Source organism: Nomascus leucogenys, chromosome 15 (genome assembly GCF_006542625.1).
Source record: "Nomascus leucogenys isolate Asia chromosome 15, Asia_NLE_v1, whole genome shotgun sequence".
NCBI lineage: Eukaryota > Metazoa > Chordata > Mammalia > Primates > Hylobatidae > Nomascus > Nomascus leucogenys.
Window position 1 is genome coordinate 72061093 of NC_044395.1, and position 18407 is coordinate 72079499.

General features: G+C 35.8%; 1 pseudogene; it reads left to right on the plus strand.

Moving 5' to 3' along the window:
* The first annotated feature begins 14427 nt into the window (after positions 1-14427).
* LOC115838615 lies at positions 14428-16271 on the plus strand (annotated as a pseudogene).
* The last annotated feature ends 2136 nt before the right edge of the window (positions 16272-18407 follow it).

Below are 18407 nucleotides of genomic sequence, written 5' to 3' on the forward strand. Positions count from 1 at the left end.
CTGTGCTGACTTGAGGCCAGATTCTGTCCTGTGCTATGTTCTTCTAATTTGGAGTGTGCTAGTCATATTTGCATAAAATCTTAGAGATTCCTGGCTTTTGGTTTCAAAAGGCTTGTTATTTTTTCCTCCCACCCAGCTAGGCCTCTTGCCTTATCCTTAGGGGCATCTTCTCTTGTTTCCCTCCCATGCTGTACTCAGGAAGTTATTTGCACTGGGGAAAGGTAGATTTCTGTGGGACATTCCACATTTTTCCTCTGCCCCATTTTAGCCCTGGTTCCTCTTACTCCCATTTGTGTAGTAGGGTGGGTATCAGTAAGATTTTAAATAATTTTTTCCTTTTGTATTCATGGCCCTCTCTTGCATTCTCTTTGTCAACTCCTAGAGTCAAATAATTTTAATTTCAGTTACAGGATAATAGTTCTTTGTGGTGTGAGACTGAGATCCTTACAGTTTCAATGTTGATGGTATATTTGCTATTTACTTCACTTACATAGGTTTGTTCACTTATGTAGGTTTTGGATAACAAAGTTTTATAAACTTGCCCATACACTGTCATCTTTTCCTGAATTTTTTTAAATGGTTATTTTCCCCGGCTTTATTCAGGTCTAACTGACAAATAAAAATTATATATTTGAGGTGTACAATGTGATGTTCTGATATACATATACAACATATACTTGTGAAATGATTGCCACAATCAAACTAATTAATTTATCTATCACCTTGGTAATCTTTTATGCTTTTTTTATAAAACACATTCACATTTAAATCTCGAACTCATCTGATACATATTTTCCTGCATGGTATAAACCTGACTTCATTTTGGCCCAGTGTTAGTGTTTTGTACCAATACAGTTTATTGAATAATCAGTTTGCTCACTCACTTCAAAAACGACCTCGCTGTGAGCTAAATTCCCATATGCACTTGAGTTCATTTTTGGCTTTCCATTTGATCTCACTGATCTTACTGATTTCTGTCATTGCTCTACCTCCTCCCCACCACTCCAAACCCATTCACTGTGTTTGACGTGTGACTGCCTGAGCCATTAACTGCTCTTGAATCCAGCATTGCCTGTCCTCTTCCTTCCCCTTAAAGCATGTTTTTTGTCTTCCTTCCCTGTCTGGCCCATTGGTACTTCTCATTCAGAGATACTCCGAGTTTTCAGAGGCTCCTGTCAACCTCTCACTCAGTTTGGATTTCTAAGGGACCAGGGAAGGCTTTCAGGACCTGAAAAGTCTGTTCCCATCCACAGTCCTGGCATAGAGGATGAAAGAGCTTTGCAGCGTGTGAGCTTTCAACCATCTCCCACCCACAGATCCCTCTACTCCTCTCTACATGGTAAAATAATTACTTCTCCCTCAGAGCTCCAGCATGACCACAGGGAGGCCCAGACTCTTAGACTGCCTTATCTCATCACCAGCAAGGTATTGTCTAAGAACTGCTCTGTAGAGCTATTTAAAATTTGTTAGTGGGCTTATCTTCCCCAATCCCATGCATATATGGATGACTCCACAAGCTTCCCAGAAAAGTGCACAACTGAAGACACACTTTGCTATGTGTGGTTGTACAGAGCTGCACAAGAACCCTCAATATTTGAGGAATTTCAACTTTTCAAGAATTTTAGATCTATTGGAACAGAACATTGGCAGAAATATCATTTTTTCTGTTTTATTTAAAAAAGACAATTTTAGGGAAAATTGGTATTTATGATATAGTTACATTTTTAGCACTCTATAAATCTGAAGACATCTTGATAGCTGCAGAACATAAAAATGTATTATGGATAACTTGGTTTGCTCATAAAACGGTCATGTTTGGCATATTAAATGTCAAAGTATGGTTTATGAAGACAGCAATTATACATTTACTAATTGAATTGACATTCAAACACATTCCAGTTTATAAAAGAAAGAATGACAACACAGCAGTGTTTAAGGAACAGAGCACCTCACAGTACTTCTAAAAACAGCACATTTCTTTGTTTCTTTGTTTCATGTCTGTATTTCAATAACTTTGGGGTACAAGTGGGTTTTTTTACATGGATGAATTATATAGTGGTGAATTCTGAGGTTTTAGTGCACCCATCACCTGAGTAGTGTACCTTGTACCTAATGTGTACTTTTTTTTGTCCCTAGCCACCCTCCCACTCTTCCCCTTCTGAGTCTTTAAAGTCCATTATGTCACTTCTTATGCCTTTGTGTACTCATAGCTTAGCTCCCACTTATAAGTGAAAACACATGGTTTTTGGTTTTCCACTCCTATGTTACTTCACATAGAATAATGGCCTCCAGCTCCATCCTAGTTGCTGTAAAAGACATTATTTAATTTAGTTAATTAATTTATTTATTTTTGAGATGGAGTCTGGCTCTGTCATCAGGCTGGAGTGCAGTGGCATGATCTTGGCTCCCTGCAACCTCCGCCTCCCAGGTTCAAGTGATTCTCCTGCCTCAGCCTCCTGAGTAGCTGGGACTAAAGGCACACGCCACCACATCCAGCTAATTTTTGTATTTTTAGTAGAAACACGGTTTCACCATGTTAGCCAGGATGGTCTCGATCTCTTGACCTTGTGATCTGCCCGCCTTGGCTTCCCAAAGTGCTGGGATTACAGGCATAAGCCACCATGCCCGGCCTATTTTATTCTTTTTAATGGCTAGGTAGCATTCCATGGTGTAAATACACCACATTTTCTTTATTCATTAGTCATTGGGCACCTAGGTTGGTTCTACGTCTTTGCCGTTGTGAATTGTGCTGCTATAAACAAATGTGTACAAGTGTCTTTTTCATAATAATGACTTCTTTTCCTCTGGGTAGATATCCAGTAGTGGGATTGCTGGATTGAATGGTAGATCTACTTTTAGCTCTTTAAGGAATCTCCATACTGTTTTCCATAGATGTTGTATTAATTTACATCCCCACCAGCAGTGTATAAGTATTCCCTTTTCCCCACATCTATGCCAACATCTATTATTTTTTGACTTTTTTATAATGACCATTCTTGCAGGAGTAAGGTGGTATCTCACTATAGTTTTAATTTGCCTTTTCCTGATGATTAGGGGGGTTGAGCATTTTTTCATGTTTTTTGGCCATTTGTATATCTTCTTTTGAGAAATGGCTATTCATGTCCTTTGTCTACTTTTTAATGGGATTATGTGGTTTTTTTTTTCTTTGTGATTTGAGTTACTTGTAGATTCTGGATACTAGTCCTTTGTTGGATGCATAGTTTGCAAATATTTTCTCCCAATCTGTGGTTTGTCTGTTTACTCTGTTGATTATTTCTTTTGCTGTGCAGAACCCTTTTAGTTTAATTAGGTCTCATTTATTTATTTATTTTTGTTTTTGTTGTGTTTACTTTTGAGGTCATAGTCATGAATTCTTTGTCTAGGCTGATGTCTAAAAGAGTTTTTCCAATGTTGTCTTGTAGAATTTTTATGGTTTCAAGTCTTATATTTACATCTTTGATCCATCTTGCGTTGATTTTTGTATATGGTGAGAGATAGGGATCCAGTTTCATTATTCTATCTGTGGCTTGTCAGCTTCCCCAGTATCATTTATTAAATAGGGTATCCATTCCCCAATTTATAATTTTTAATGCTCTGTCAAAGATCAGTTGGCTGTATGTATTTCACTTTATTTCTCAATTCTCTATTCTGTTCCATTGGTCTATGTGCCTACTTTTATACCAGTACTCTGTTGTTTTTGTAACTATAGCCTTTTAATATAATTTGAAGTCCAGTAATGTGATGCCTCCAGGTTTGTTCTTTTTGCTTAGGATTGCTCTGGCTATTTGGGCTGTTTTTGGTTCTACATGAATTTTAGAATTATTTTTTCTAATTCTGTGAAAAATGATGTTGGTATTTTGATGGGAATTGTATTGAATCTATAGATTGCTTTGGGCAGTACAGTCATTTTCACAGTATTGATTCTTCCAATCCATGAGCATGCGATGTGTTTCCACTGGTTTGTGTCATCTATGAGTTCTTTCAGCAGTGTTTTTCAGTTCTTCTCATAGAGATCTTTCACCTCTTTGGTTAAGTATATTCCTAGGTATTTTATTTTTCTTGCAGCTGTTGTAAAAGGGATTGAGTTCTTGATTTGAGTCTCAGCTTGGTCATTGTTGGTATATAGCAGTGCTACTGTTTTGAGTACATTGATTTTGTAACCTGAGACTTTCCTGAATTCATTTATCAAATCTGAGAGTCCTTTGGAGGAGTCTTTAGGATGTTTTAGGTATACAGTCGTATAATCTGCAAACAGCAATAGTTTGATTTCCTCTTTTTCAATTCAGATGCCCTTTACTTCTTTCTCTTGCCTAATTGCTCTGGCTAGGACTTCCAGAACTCTGTTGAATAAGAGTAGTGAAAATGGACACCCTTGTCTTGTTCCTGTTCTCAGGAGGAATGCTTTCAACTTTAACTGATTTAGTATGATGTTGGCTGTGGGTTTATCATATATGGCTTTTTAAATTTTGAGGTAAGTCCTTCCTATGCATAGTTTGTTGTGAGTTTGTATGGTAAAAAGGTGCTGGATTTTGCCAAATGCTTTTTCTGTATCTATTGAGATGATCATATAGTTTTTGTTTTTTATTCTGTTTGTGAGATGTATCACATTTATTGACTTATGTATGTTAAACCATCTCTGCATCCCTGGGATAAAACCCATTTGATCATGATGAATTATCTTTTTGATGTGTTGTTGGATTCAGTTAGCTAATATTTTGTTGAGGATTTTTGCATTTATCAGGGAAATTAGTTTGTAGTTTTCTTTTTTTGTTGTGTCCTTTCCTAATTTTGGTATCAGGGTGATACTAGCTTCATAGAATGATTTAGGGAGAATTCTTTCTTGCTCAATAGAAATTTCTGGAATAGTTTCAGTAGAATTGGTACTACTTCTTCTTTGAATGTCTGGTAGAATTCACCTGTGAATCCAACAGTCCTGGGTTTTTTTTTGTTGGCAATTTTAAAATTACTGATTCAATCTCGCTGCTTGTAATTGGTCTATTCAAGGTTTCTATTTCTTCCAGATTTAATCTAGGAGGGTTGTATGTTCCCAGGAATTTGTCCATTTCCTCTAGGTTTTTCAGTTTGTGCACATAAAGATGTTCATAGTAGTCTCAAATGATCTTTTGTATTTCTGTGGTATCAGTTGCAATGTCTCCAGTTTCATTTCTAATTGAGCTTATTTGGATCTTCTGTCTTCTTTGTCAACCTAGCTAGTGGTCTATTGATTTATTTTTTCAAAGAACCAGCTTTTTGTTTCATTAATCTTTTGAATTTTTTTTGTTTAAATTTCATCTAGTTCTGCTCTAATTTTTGTTATTTCTTTTCTTCTTCTAGCTTCGGGTTTAGTTTGTTCTTGGTTCTCCAGTTCCTTGAGGTGTGACAACAGGTTGTCAATTTGTACTCTTTCAGACTTTCTGATATAGGCATTTAGCACTATAAACTTTCTTCTTAGCACTGCTTTTGCTGTATCTCAGAGGTTTTAATAACTTATTATTATCATTCATGTAAAAAGTTTTTAAAATTTTCATCTTGATTTTATTGTTAATCTAGATATCATTCAGGAGCAAATTATTTAATTTTCATGTATTTGTATAGTTTTAAGGGTTTCTTTTGAAGTTGATTTCCAGTTTTATTCCATTGTGATCTGAAAAGGTACTCGATATAATTTTGATTTTTTAAAAATTCATTGAGACTTGTTTTATGGCCTATCATATGTTCTGTCTTGGAGAACGTTTCATGTGCTGATAAGAAAAATATATATTCTACAGATCTTAGGTAGAGTGTTCTGTAAATATTCATTAAGCCCATTTGTTCTAATGTGTCATTTCAGTCCATTGTTTTCTGTTGACTTTCTGTCTCAAAGATCTGTTTAGTGCTGTCAGTGGTGTATTGAGGTCTCCCATATTATTGTTTTGCTGTTTATCTCATTTCTTAGGTCTAGTACTAATTGTTTTATCAATCTAGGAGCTCCAGTGTTTGGTGCATATACATTTAGGATTGTAATATCTTTTTGTTAAATTGATCCCTTTATCACTAAATAGTGACCATCTTTGTCTTTTTTTACTGTTGTTGTTTTGAATTCCGTTTTGACTGATAGAAGAATAGCTACTCCTGCTTGTTTTTTGGTTTCCATTTACATGGAATACTTTTTTCTACCCTTTTACGTTGAGTTTATATGAATCCTTCTGTGTTAGGTGAGTCTCTTGAAGATAGCAGATATTTGGATTGCAATTTTTTATTCACTCTGCCATTCTGTATCTTTTAAGTGGAGTGTTTAGGCCATTTACACTCAATGTGAATACTGAGATGTGAGGTATGGTTCTCTTCATCATATTAATTACCACCTAGTTTTGTTTTTCATTGTGTTATTGTATTATAGGCCCTGTGAGTTTTAAGCTTTCAAGAGGTTCTATTTTGGTGCATATCAGGCTTTTGTCTCAAGGTTTAGAACTCCTTTTAGCATTTCTTAGAGTGCTAGTTTGGTAGTGACAAATTCCCTCAACGTTTGTTTGTCTGAAAATGACTTTACTTCTCCTTCATTTATGAAACTTAGATTTGCAGGATATGAAATTCTTGGCTGACAGTTTTTTTCTGTTTAAGGAGGTTAAAAATAGGACACCAATCCCTTCTGGCTTGTAAGTTTTTTGCTGAGAAGTCTGCTGCTCTAACTTCAAAGAGCAGTACAATAAAAGCATCAGGTAACCTGCAAAAGCTGCTCTTAGAATTCTTCCCTTCATGCTGACTTTAGATAGTCTGATGACTCTATGCCTTGGTGAAGGTCTTTTTGCAATGAATTTCCCAGGAGTTCTTTGAGCTTCTTAGATGTAGATATCTAGATCTCTAGCCAGGCCAGGGAAGTTTTCCTCAATTATTTCCTGAAACAAATTTTCCAGACCTATTATTTTCTCTTCTCCCTCAGGAACATCAATTATTCTTAGGTTTGGCATTTTTACATTATCCCATATTTCTTGGAGACTTTGTTCATTTCTTTTGATTGTTTTTTCTTTATTTTTGTCTGATAGGGTTAATTCAAAAGCCCATCATCGAGCTCTGAAATTCTTGCTTCTACTTATTCTAGTCCATTGTTAAAACTTTCCACCGCATTTTGTAATTCCCTCAGTCTGTCTTTCATTTCCAGAAGTTCGATTGGTTTTTCTTGATGATATCTATCTCTCTAGAAAATTTTTCATTTATATCCTGAGCCGCTTCTTAATTTGTTTATGATGGTTTTCACCTTTCTCTGATATCTCCTCAAGTAGCTTAACAATTGACCTTCTGAGTTTCTCATAGGTTATTTTAAAGATTTCATCTTGTCCGGGGTCCATTGCTGGAGAGCTAGTGTGATTTTTTGGGGGGAGGATTATAGCACTCTGTTTTGTCATGTTACCAGAGTTAGGTTTCTGGTTCCTTCTCATTTGAGTAGATTATTTCTTCTAACTATTCTTGAATTTGTGTTTGATTTGACTGTATTTCTTTTATTTGTTTTAAAATTTCTTTTTTCTTCTTAAGGATGAGACTTTAATGCTTATAGTTAATTATAACCTAATTCAGTTCTTGGTGCTTTCATGGGTGCAGAATCCATAAGAGTTTCATGGTTAGAGAGAGTGTTTGTATGATAGCTTTCTCATATGCTGGTTGTAGAAGCAGTGTGCTCGGTGTGTGAACAAGTACACTATCTCCTATGGGGCTGAAATGGTACAGGTATCTTAAAGCTGATCTCATTCTCTGGTGGCATGCACTTTTTTAATTATTTATTTTCCCCCAGTAAAAATAGCACATTTCTTTCTGCTCCTTTGTGAATTTCACAGTTACTGAATCAAGTGGAACTCAGTCAAGACTTTCAACTTTCAGAACTTTAGGCTCTCTTTCCCCATGTATCCTGACTCAGCACTGTGTAGTGGCAAATGCCAAGTACTAGAGACAGACTGCTGGGGTCTGAATCCAGTTAATCTCTTTGTACTTCAGTTTCCTCATCCATAAGACATATAATAAAAAATTTATTCATAATACTGTAGTAAGGATTATATATATATATATATATATGGTCTTCAGAGGAATTCTTAGCATACATAGACTTTATAAACATTGGCTATTAAGACTTCACAATAATTCCTTAGGTTCTATCCTCTACCTGGAGTAAATGAATGCAACTACCAGAAAGTTTATTTTCCTAGACTTTTATATTTGGAGTAAAGGACAGGAGTACATTAATCTGTAGTTTTGGGACTACAAATTTGTGGCACTGGGAAAGCAAATTCAGTTCATAGATGCATTTTGTTTGACCTGAAAATATTTACAGTTTTTTTAATTTGAGGGCCTTTGGGTGAGACATGCATTCCCCAGTTAGCCACAGTCCCTCACCTTTTCCTATCACTTTAATTTCTATTTACCTGCCTGACTCCTGTAGATGCTTTATTTAAGCCAGCATGAAGAGATCTACTGTAAAAGCGAAAGAAATACATAGTCCTTTAGTCTTTCTGCAATTGCAGAAACAACTTATAAACAGGCCTAATTTCACAGGGGGTCCAGATATTGAAGTTATCTGGTAAACTTTTAAAAAAACTATGATTATCATGCCCAAGAGGGTAATAGAAAAGGTTGAGAATGTTGGCAGATATCTGAAAGCTCTAAAAAGAAACCAAATGGGAATTCTGGAAGTCAAAATACAGTAACTAAAATAAAGATTTTAGTGGCTGAGTTTACTAGTTGATTAGACACAGCTGAAGAGAGAACTAGTAAGTTGAGTATAGCTTAGAGAAAATATTAAGAATGAGGCAGGAGAGACAAAAGGCAAGAAAATACATCATAGAGGGTAAGAAACATGGACAGCACAATGAGATAGTCTAAACACATCACTGAAGTCTCAGAAGGAGAGAAGAAAAAGTAAAACAGAAACAAGAAGACATAATAGTTGAGAACTTTTCAAAACTGATGAAAGATCTCAAGCTACAAGAATACCTAAAAACTCCAAATATAATAGACAAAAAGAAATGCACAAAAAGAGAAGCAATCATAACAAACAGCTGAAACTCTTAAGCAAATTGAAAAAATTATGAAAGCAGAGGAAACAATGCAGATTATTCTCAACGATGCAACAACTAGACTGTTGATTTCTCAAGAGAAACAATGGAAATTAGAAGGCAATGCAATTTACATTTAAAATGCTGAAAGAAAATAACTGCCAATCTAGAATTCTATACCCAGTAAAAATATTCCTCAGAAATGAGGATATTATAAAGACATTTTCAGAGAAACAAAACTGAGACAATCAGTTACTAGTAGACCCTTAAAAGGAATTAAAGGGAATTCTAAAGGACATTCATCAGACGAAGGAAAATAATCACAGACAGAAGATTGAAGACCCAAGGAGGAATGAAGAACAATGAAAAGGGTAAATAACATAGCTAAGTCTACACGGATATTGACTATATAAAATGACAAAAATAAAGTCTTGTTGTGTTTGAAAGATACATAAAGTTAAAAGTAAAATGGTGAGAAAATTGCATTAAAGTACTCTAAGTTCCTTGTATTGATCAGGAAGAGAGTAAAAAATTTACCAATTAACATTTAAACTTTGATGATTCAATAATGCAAACTATGACAAAATCCTCTGGGTCTAAAAAATAGTAGTGGATGACAGAGTCCAAATCTCTCTAGACATGCTCTGAAAAAGGCACCCCTTGTTCTCGGTTAGGACATCTCAACATCATCAAGATGTCAGTTCTTCCTAATTTAATTTATAAACCTATTATAATGAAAATAAAATACCAAGCAACTTTTTTGTTCCGGAGCTAAAGTGCCTGGAAAAATTAAGATACAAGAATAACTAGGAATAATACTGAAAAGCAAGAGCTCTGAGATGGAACTAGCCTTATCACTTATTAAACATACTACAAATCCTCTAACTAAAATGGTGTGATACTGGCACATGAATACACAGAAAGACTATTGGAATGGAACAGAAAGTCAAGAAACCATGTATATAATACAAGTAGTATATCAAATCACTGGGGCAAATAATTGCTTTTTAATAAATGATATGGAAAGATAGCCATTTGTAAAATATAAATTTATATCCTTCCCTTATACCATACACAAGAATAAATGCAAAATGAATCATGTATCGAAATATGCAAAATTAAACTATACAAGTACTTGAAGAAAACATGGGTGAATTCCTGTATATCCTGAGTGGACGGAATGTTTTCAAATTGTAACTTAAAATCCAGATGCAAACAAAAAGGATTGTTAAGTTTGACTACAGAAAACAATTTTTTTTTTTTTTTTTGAGAAGGAGTCTCGCTCTGTTACCCAGGCTGGAGTGCAGTGGCGTGATCTCTGCTCACTGCAAGCTCCACCTCCCAGATTCATTCCATTCTCCTGCCTCAGCCTCCTGAGTAGCTGGGGCTACAGGTGCCCGCCACCACGCCTGGGTAATTTTTTTTATTTTTAGTAGAGACGGGTTTCACCATGTTAGCCAGGATGGTCTTGATCTCCTGACCTGGTGATCCGCCCGCCTCAGCCTCCCAAAGTGTTGGGATTACAGGCGTGAGCCACCGCGCCCGGCAGAAAACAATTTTTAAAAACATTTTTTAATGGCAAAGAATACCATAAGTAACTCAAAATGCAAATGACAAATTGGGAGAAAATACTTGCAATATATATTACAGATGCAGGTTGATATCCCTAATATATAAAGAATTGGTTTTGATTGAGAAGGAAAAGTGACAAAAATGGTAGTAAAGTGACAAAAGACATGAGCAAACAATTTACAAAAAATATTAAAATAGCTCTTAAATATATGAAATACAAAACTTCACTCAAGATAAGATAAATGAAAATTTAAACCAAACTATTATGTTTTATCCATCAGATTGGCAAAAATTCAAAAGCTTGATAATGTGTAGTAGATGAGGTTGCAGGGAAATGTGGAGTCTCATGTATTGCCTGTGGGAATGAAAAAATGGTGTAATCTCTGTAAAGGGGAATTTGAAAATATCTGATACAACTACATACTCGCCAAGCCTTAGGTTTAGTAACCCCATTTCTAAGAATTTACTTTATGCCAACAATGTGCATAAAGGTTTTCACTGCTGCATTTTTGTGTGAATGCAAAATATTGGAAATTACTTAGATGCTTACATATAGGAGATTGGTTGAAAACAAAATATGGCACCTACATACAATGGAGTATCTTGCAGCTGTTTAAAAAAAAAAAAAATGAATGAAGATTATCTCCATGAACTGATGTGGAGTAATTTTCAGAATATATTTTTAAGTGGCCAAAAGCATACTGCAAAAGTGTATGTATAGAATGCCATCTTTTGTGTAACAAATAAAGGGAAACAATAAAACATATGTGCATTTGCTTACTTCTGCCAAAAGAAATGAAAGGCGAAAACAGTAAAAGTTACTTACAAATATAAGAGGAATGGGATTGAAGGGGCAGGGCAAATATTGCTACTTCTTTCTATATGCCTTTTTGTATAGTTTTGACTTTGGGAATCACGTTTAGGTTCTACATAACCCAAAAAGCAAAATAAAATAATCAGGAACAAGGCCGGGCGTGGTGGCTCACGCTTGTAATCCCAGCACTTTGGGAGGCCGAGGTGGGTGGATCACGAGGTCAGGAGATTGAGACCACGGTGAAACCCCGTCTCTACTAAAAATACAAAAAATTAGTCGGGCGTGGTGGCGGGCGCCTGTAGTCCCAGCTACTCGGAGAGGCTGAGGCAGGAGAATGGCGTGAACCCGGGAGGCGGAGCTTGCAGTGAGCCGAGATCGCGCCACTGCACTCCAGCCCCTGGGCGACAGAGCGAGACTCCGTCTCCAAAAAAAAAAAAAAAAAAAAAAAAAAAAAAAAAAAAAAAAAAAAAATCAGGAACAGAGAAATTAACTACAACTAAATGCAAACAGACATAGAAATTCAGCTGTATTTCAAATAATATAACCACATTGTAGGGGGGAAAAACACTGGTTCAAATAACTTTTGAACATGGCTCTTTGACTATACTATATATCCTCAGTTTAGAGAAAATAACGACAAATTTTGAACTATTTTTCAGAAAGCTTCCTTTCGGTGGTGCAGGTAAAGCTATTTTGAAACTATTTTAAATGCACTGTAGGACTGAGTGATTGAGTAAATGGCTTGGTGTTTTTGGGAACTAGGATTCTAAATGTGGAAGAGAGAGGTCTCAATATTAAATAAGGGAATGCGAGGAAGAACTCTGTGGAGCTGGATGGGAACTGTAAATGCCGGTATGAACTCAGGATTTCTTATTTATAAGATATTCCTTAGCTCTACAATGAAAAGACATAAAAATAGTGACATTCCAGTAGAAATGAGTATACCTAGTGCCAAAGTCATTAAAGGGAAATCGTTAAAAAGAAACCAGGGATCACTGGAGAAATGGCTTATTTCTCAGGGAAGGTACAAGATAGATCTGGAACATCTTTTTGTTTAAATGCCAGAAAACAAGAAAGTACTCAAAAACAAAATGAGGAGAGTATGTTACAAAGATAAAGAAACCACCTTGAAAGGTCACTGACTGGATCAAATCAAATTTGAGCATCAAAACAATAGGGACATATAATTATGTTTTATACATATATTTAATTATATATTATAATCCATTTAAATAGGGATGAGTTTAGGTAAGAGATAGGTGATAGACAGGTAGATAATAGACAGACAGATAGATGAGAAGGTGGGTGCTCAGTTGATATGTGCTGCAAATATTTCTTACGGTAGAATGCCAACTGGTAAATGTGGAGAAAGTAGTAGAAGTGGAAAAATCACTATTTTATAACCAACATGATAAAGACTGGATCAGGCATAAATCATCAGTATATGTGAAATTGAAGGAGAAAAATCTGATGAGGAGCAGGATGTTTTGATGGTCTCAAAGTATCTCCCCATAGATCTAGATACAATGTCTAGATAGGACATTCTAGAACCCCAAATTACAGTATTTGAGATTTAGATCTCAATGCACAGGCTTAACTGCAGATCGGACACAGCAGGTCATTAGACAGTACTCAAACCTTGACATAGAGAAAAATATTAAAACACAGAAAGTTTGAAAGTAAAAGAATGGACAAAATTTTATTATCTAAACATTAATGATAAAAAAGTTTGTATAGTTATATTTTTGCCAGACAAAGCAGAATTCATGGCAAAAAACATGGCTAGAGATAAACAGGGACATTTCAGAATTGTAAAATATTCAACTGAAAAATAAATTTAAAATGTTTATGCACTTAATAATACACTTTCAAAATGTATAAAGATTGACACAGCCATGAAGAGAAGTAAGCAAATCCACACTTGCATTGGAAGATTTTTTTTTAACACATTGCTCTTGATATTTGATAGGCAAAAAGGGGAATAGAGACATTTAAATAGCATAATTAGCAAACAACCTCATAAATATTTTTTAAATACTTCACCCAACAAATTAAGAGTTTGCATTTTTTTCTTTTCAAGTGTACATGAAATATTTGTATTCTAATTGACCTTATGCTGGGTCATAAAACAAATCTCAACAAATTTCAGAGAACTGAAATCATATAGAGAATGTTCCCTGTCAATTATACAATTAAACCTGAAATCAATAACAAAGGCATAATTATAAATTTTTCATGCGTTTAAAAATTTAGAAATATATTTCAACATAACCCATAAGTCAAAGAAGAAGTCACACAGGACAGTAGAGTATTTAAGCTGAATAATAATAAAAATATCAAGATATGTGTGCGTGGCATATGTGTGTGTGCAGTAAAGAAGAAAGACTAAAGCAATCATTGACTCAGGCATGTTTCTCAAGAAGCTAGAAAAATAACAGCACAACAGCAAATAAAGTCGAAGGAAATTAATGATAAATGTAAGCAGAAATTAATGAAACAAAAATACAATGGAGAGTATCAACAAACCCAAAGTTAGTCCTTTTAAAAAAGAAACATCTTTGATATACCTCTATTGGGATTAAGAAGAAAAGGTGGGGATTGGGTGGCTGGAGGGGCACCGCTGTAGCCAGTAAATGACCTGCGACATAAGTATTTGCAAAACTAATGGGGAAGGCCATTCAAGATAAAGATAAACTATATCACAGGAAAGCAATTGAAAATGCAACAATGAAGCATCTGAATGAAGGACTAATTACACTGAATTCAGCACTTATCAATCTTATCTGCAGACATGTACAGACTACATCCTAAGATTGACTTCTGCTTCAATGGAAATACATGAGCCAGTGCCTTATTGGAAATGATTTGTGTGTTTTAAGAACTGGTGTATATCGGTAAATCAGAGATTTCTTCTTGGTTTGGATCCACTGCTGGATATGAAAGATGACAAGTCCAGATAGAAGTAAAGGGAAGACATTAAAAGCAAACAAACAAAAAAACAAACAAACAAAAAAAAACACAATGCCCCCAGGTTGCTGGAAACAAGTGGAGATTCTGAATAAGTCAAGGCATGTTGAAGCGCTGAAAGCAGCAGCAACTGGGAGTAATGTTCCAAGCGGTAATCAGAATTTCAGTCCTAGTGTCATAACTAGCAAATGTAGACATTCTGAAAATGGTGCTTCCTCATTGGACTCTAATAAAAATTTGTTACCAGAGAAAAGTAAAGTATTCTCTCAGAATTGCAGAAAACCAGTAGAAGAAATCGTTCATTCAGAAACAAAATTGGAACAGGTTGTTTGTCCGTCCCAAAAGCCAAGTAAAACAACGGGTTCCCCAAGCAGAGTCTTTATACAAGAGGCAAAAGATTCACTGAACACTTCCAAGAACCATTCTGAAAACCATTTTGAATATTAGATGAATGTAACAGGATCCCTTTTTGAGCACAAAGGGGCTTGTAGTCTAAAGTCCAGTTTCTGTCCACCAAGTTTATTGAGTGGTGGTGTTCAGATGCCAAAGTCTACAGCAACCGGTACTGTGGATAATAAGAGAATTGACCAGATGGTTTTCCATTTAGAAACAAACTCCAATTCAGAATCACATTTGCCTTTTATCAAAGAAAAAGTGACAACATTTTAAGTTCAGAAGACTCATGTGTTGTGCCTGTTGAGAAAATACCTAACTTGGGGAATTCAGTCACTTGTAACAACTGTGCTGATGACATTTTGAAAACTGAAGAATCTAGTAGAACCTGTCCTTCCAGCATTTCAAATTGTGAAAGTGCAGATTCAACTTGGCAGTCATCACTTGACACTGATAACAACAACAGCCATTATCAAAAGAAGAGGATGTTTTCAGAAAACAAAGAAAATATTAAATGCATGAAAACTTCAGAGCAAATTAATGAAAATATTTGTGTAGGTTTGGAAAGGCAAACAGCATTCCTGGAACAGGTCAGACATTTGATCATAGTATAAATTACGAACTATTTGACAATAAACTGAAAGAATTGAACGAACGCACTCTATCTAGAGTGCAGAAATAAACATGAAGGAATAGCTGATGAACTCTTCACCAAAACAGCAAAACTCCAAAGACGTATTAAAACGTATTATTCTCTCAAAGGAATTGTTTGGAACCAAACATGTTATCCAGTAATGGAGACGGTAAGGTTGCAAATTCAGACATTATGAATTTGGATAAGAATCTGGAGTCAGGGCTGGGCACGGTGGCTCATACCTGTAATCCAAGCACTTTGGGAGGCCAAGGCGGGAGGATCTCTTGAGGTCAGGAGTTCAAGACCAGCCTGGCCAATATGGTGAAACCCTGTCTCTACTAAAAATATGAAAATTAGCCGGGCATGGTAGTGGGTGCCTGTAATTCCAGTTACTTGGGAGGCTGAGGTGGGGGAATCACTTGAACCTGGGAGGTGGAGGTTGCAGTGAGCTGAGATCACACCACTGTACTCCAGCCTGGGTGACAGAGCAAGACTCAGTCTCAAAAAAAAAAAAAAAAAGTATCTGGAGTCAGTTAATAGTCCAGTTTAAAGAAGGTCTTCTGTGAATTATGAGCCTTCTAACCCTTCAGAAAAAGGAAGTAAAAAAATTAATTTGTCACCAGATCAAAATGAGTCTGTTTCTGAAAGTAACAATGATGATCTTATGTTGATTTCTGTGAAAAGTCCTAATTTGACAACTCCAGTTACATCAAATCCAACAGATATCAGAAAAATTACATCAGGAAATTCCAGCAATTCTCCCAATGCTGAAGTTATGGCTGTACAGAGGAAACTTGATTTTACAATTGATTTGACAAAAGAAGACCTATCCAACTGCAATACAGAAAGTCCAGTATCCACCCTGGAGTACCTTTGAAAACTGTTTTAAACTCAAAAGAAACAACCTCATTGGCACAAAACGCAGCCCAGGTTCCTGAGTCCTTTGAGCACCTGCCACCACTCTCAGAACCACCACCACTAATACCTGAATTAGTAGATAAAATCCGAGACACACTTCCTCACCACAAGCCTGAGCTCAAAGTGAAATGGGTTTTGAGACCCAGGGGCATTGCCCTGACTGGGAATATAACCAAAATCAATCCCAGTGAGCTCCTGTAGAAAGCTACCACCTCTTCCTGTGTTATGAGAACCCTAATAATAAGTTGATTTGGAAGAAGACTGGAGAAATTAAAGCTTTACCACCCCCAAAGGCCTGCCCTTTATCTCAGTTTTTAGTTTCCAACAAATATTATTTTACTGTCCAATCAAAAGATATTTTTGGATGTTATGGACCATTCTGTGATATCAAATCTGTCCCTGGGTTTTCTGAAAATCTTACCTAAAAGAGAGGTCTTCAATAATTATATATTGTACTTCATTTTTTCCATAGCTGAGTTGTTTGTTTACAATATCTCTGTAATACTATTTGCCATTGTAAAAGGTCAGCTCAGATTATAAGCCCTTTCTATAGAAACAGTCCTCTTCTATGTGTTGTAAGTGGCCAGTAATTTGATGAATTTCTGAAATGTATTAAATATATCCTTCCAATGGATAGATTCTAAAGCATACACTCTCATGGACCCATGTTGCTGAGGTGGGTTGTGAACAATACCTTTGGTGATTGTGGAACTGCTGCTTCCATCAGAAGACCTAGGATACAAGCAGCCACTGTTTTCCTCCATTAACAATCAGCTTTTAGTGACCTGCTGTGGTCAGCATAGCTACAGGAAAAATCAGTTCTTTTTTTTTTTCTTTTTTTTTTTTGAGACGGAGTCTCGTTCAGTTGCCCAGGCTGGAGTGCAGTGGTGCGATCTTGGCTCACTGCAAAATCGGCTCTTGACTGAGGCTGGATCATACCTGGGGTGCACCTCCGCCAAGATTTTATGAAAAGATGACATTTTGGGCTGGATGACAAAAATAAATTACAAAAATTAAAAGATTTCATGAAAAAAGAAGAAAAGGGAGAAGACACATATATATCCAATGTCAGGGATGAAAAGTCAACTTTGCTAGAGATTCTGCTAATATTAAAAATAATAAGATGCTAGTAATGGCATATTATTAATAACACAACCTGGATTTAGATTAGATGAATAATATCCTAGAGAAATGCAACTTAGAAACCTGAAGATCTTCATAACTTTGGGGTATGAAAAGATTTTTTTTAGGCAGGATATTAAAATGTGCTAACTATGATGGAAAATAGATGTTTACCACCTTGAAACCAAGAATCTCTCTGTTCTTCAAATGACTTGATGAAAAGTAAGCCAACAGTGGGAGAAAAGATTTGCTACACATATAGTCAACAAAGAGCTCATACTCAGAGAACAAAAAGAACTTCTAAAAATCAATAAGGAAAAGTCAAACAGCCAAATAGAAAATGTTGGCAGACAACTTCAATAAGCACTTCACAAATGAAGAGATCTAAATGACCAGCGAACACATGGAAAGGTGTTGGGCCCCATTACTAATTGGGGAATGTAAATTAAAACCATGAGTTACCAATGTACTCGCCAGAATGGATAAGCTACAGAAGTCTGGTAATACCAAGTCCTGTGTAGCTCTGGAGTAGAGGTGCAACAGTTGGCACTCTTCTCACTGAAGGAAACCAGAATGCATCATTCCAAAATCTACCTCTTTGAAATAAATATTTTTGAACTGAAGGCAATTAAGAAGTAGCAAAGGGAGGAGGAGCTCTTTCTGTTCTCTCCTCTGCCCCTACTGCCTAAAGACATGATATAGATTATCTTTTACTGGAGACGACTGCTATTAGCTCAGAGATGGCACCAGAGGAATCTACAAATAACCCTTACTCCATTAGTTTATTCCCATATTCTACTCATAGCTACCTCTGGAAGCTTAAAACTTCTTTGCTTTGTCTTGTCACTTCTCTAAAATTTAGTATTCTTTGTTGAAGACGTTAAATAAGGCAGAGTTTCAAGTCACTGCTTTGAGGTACCTTTCATTGAAGTTTCTCTTATGTGATGCATGCTGTTTGCATTTATAC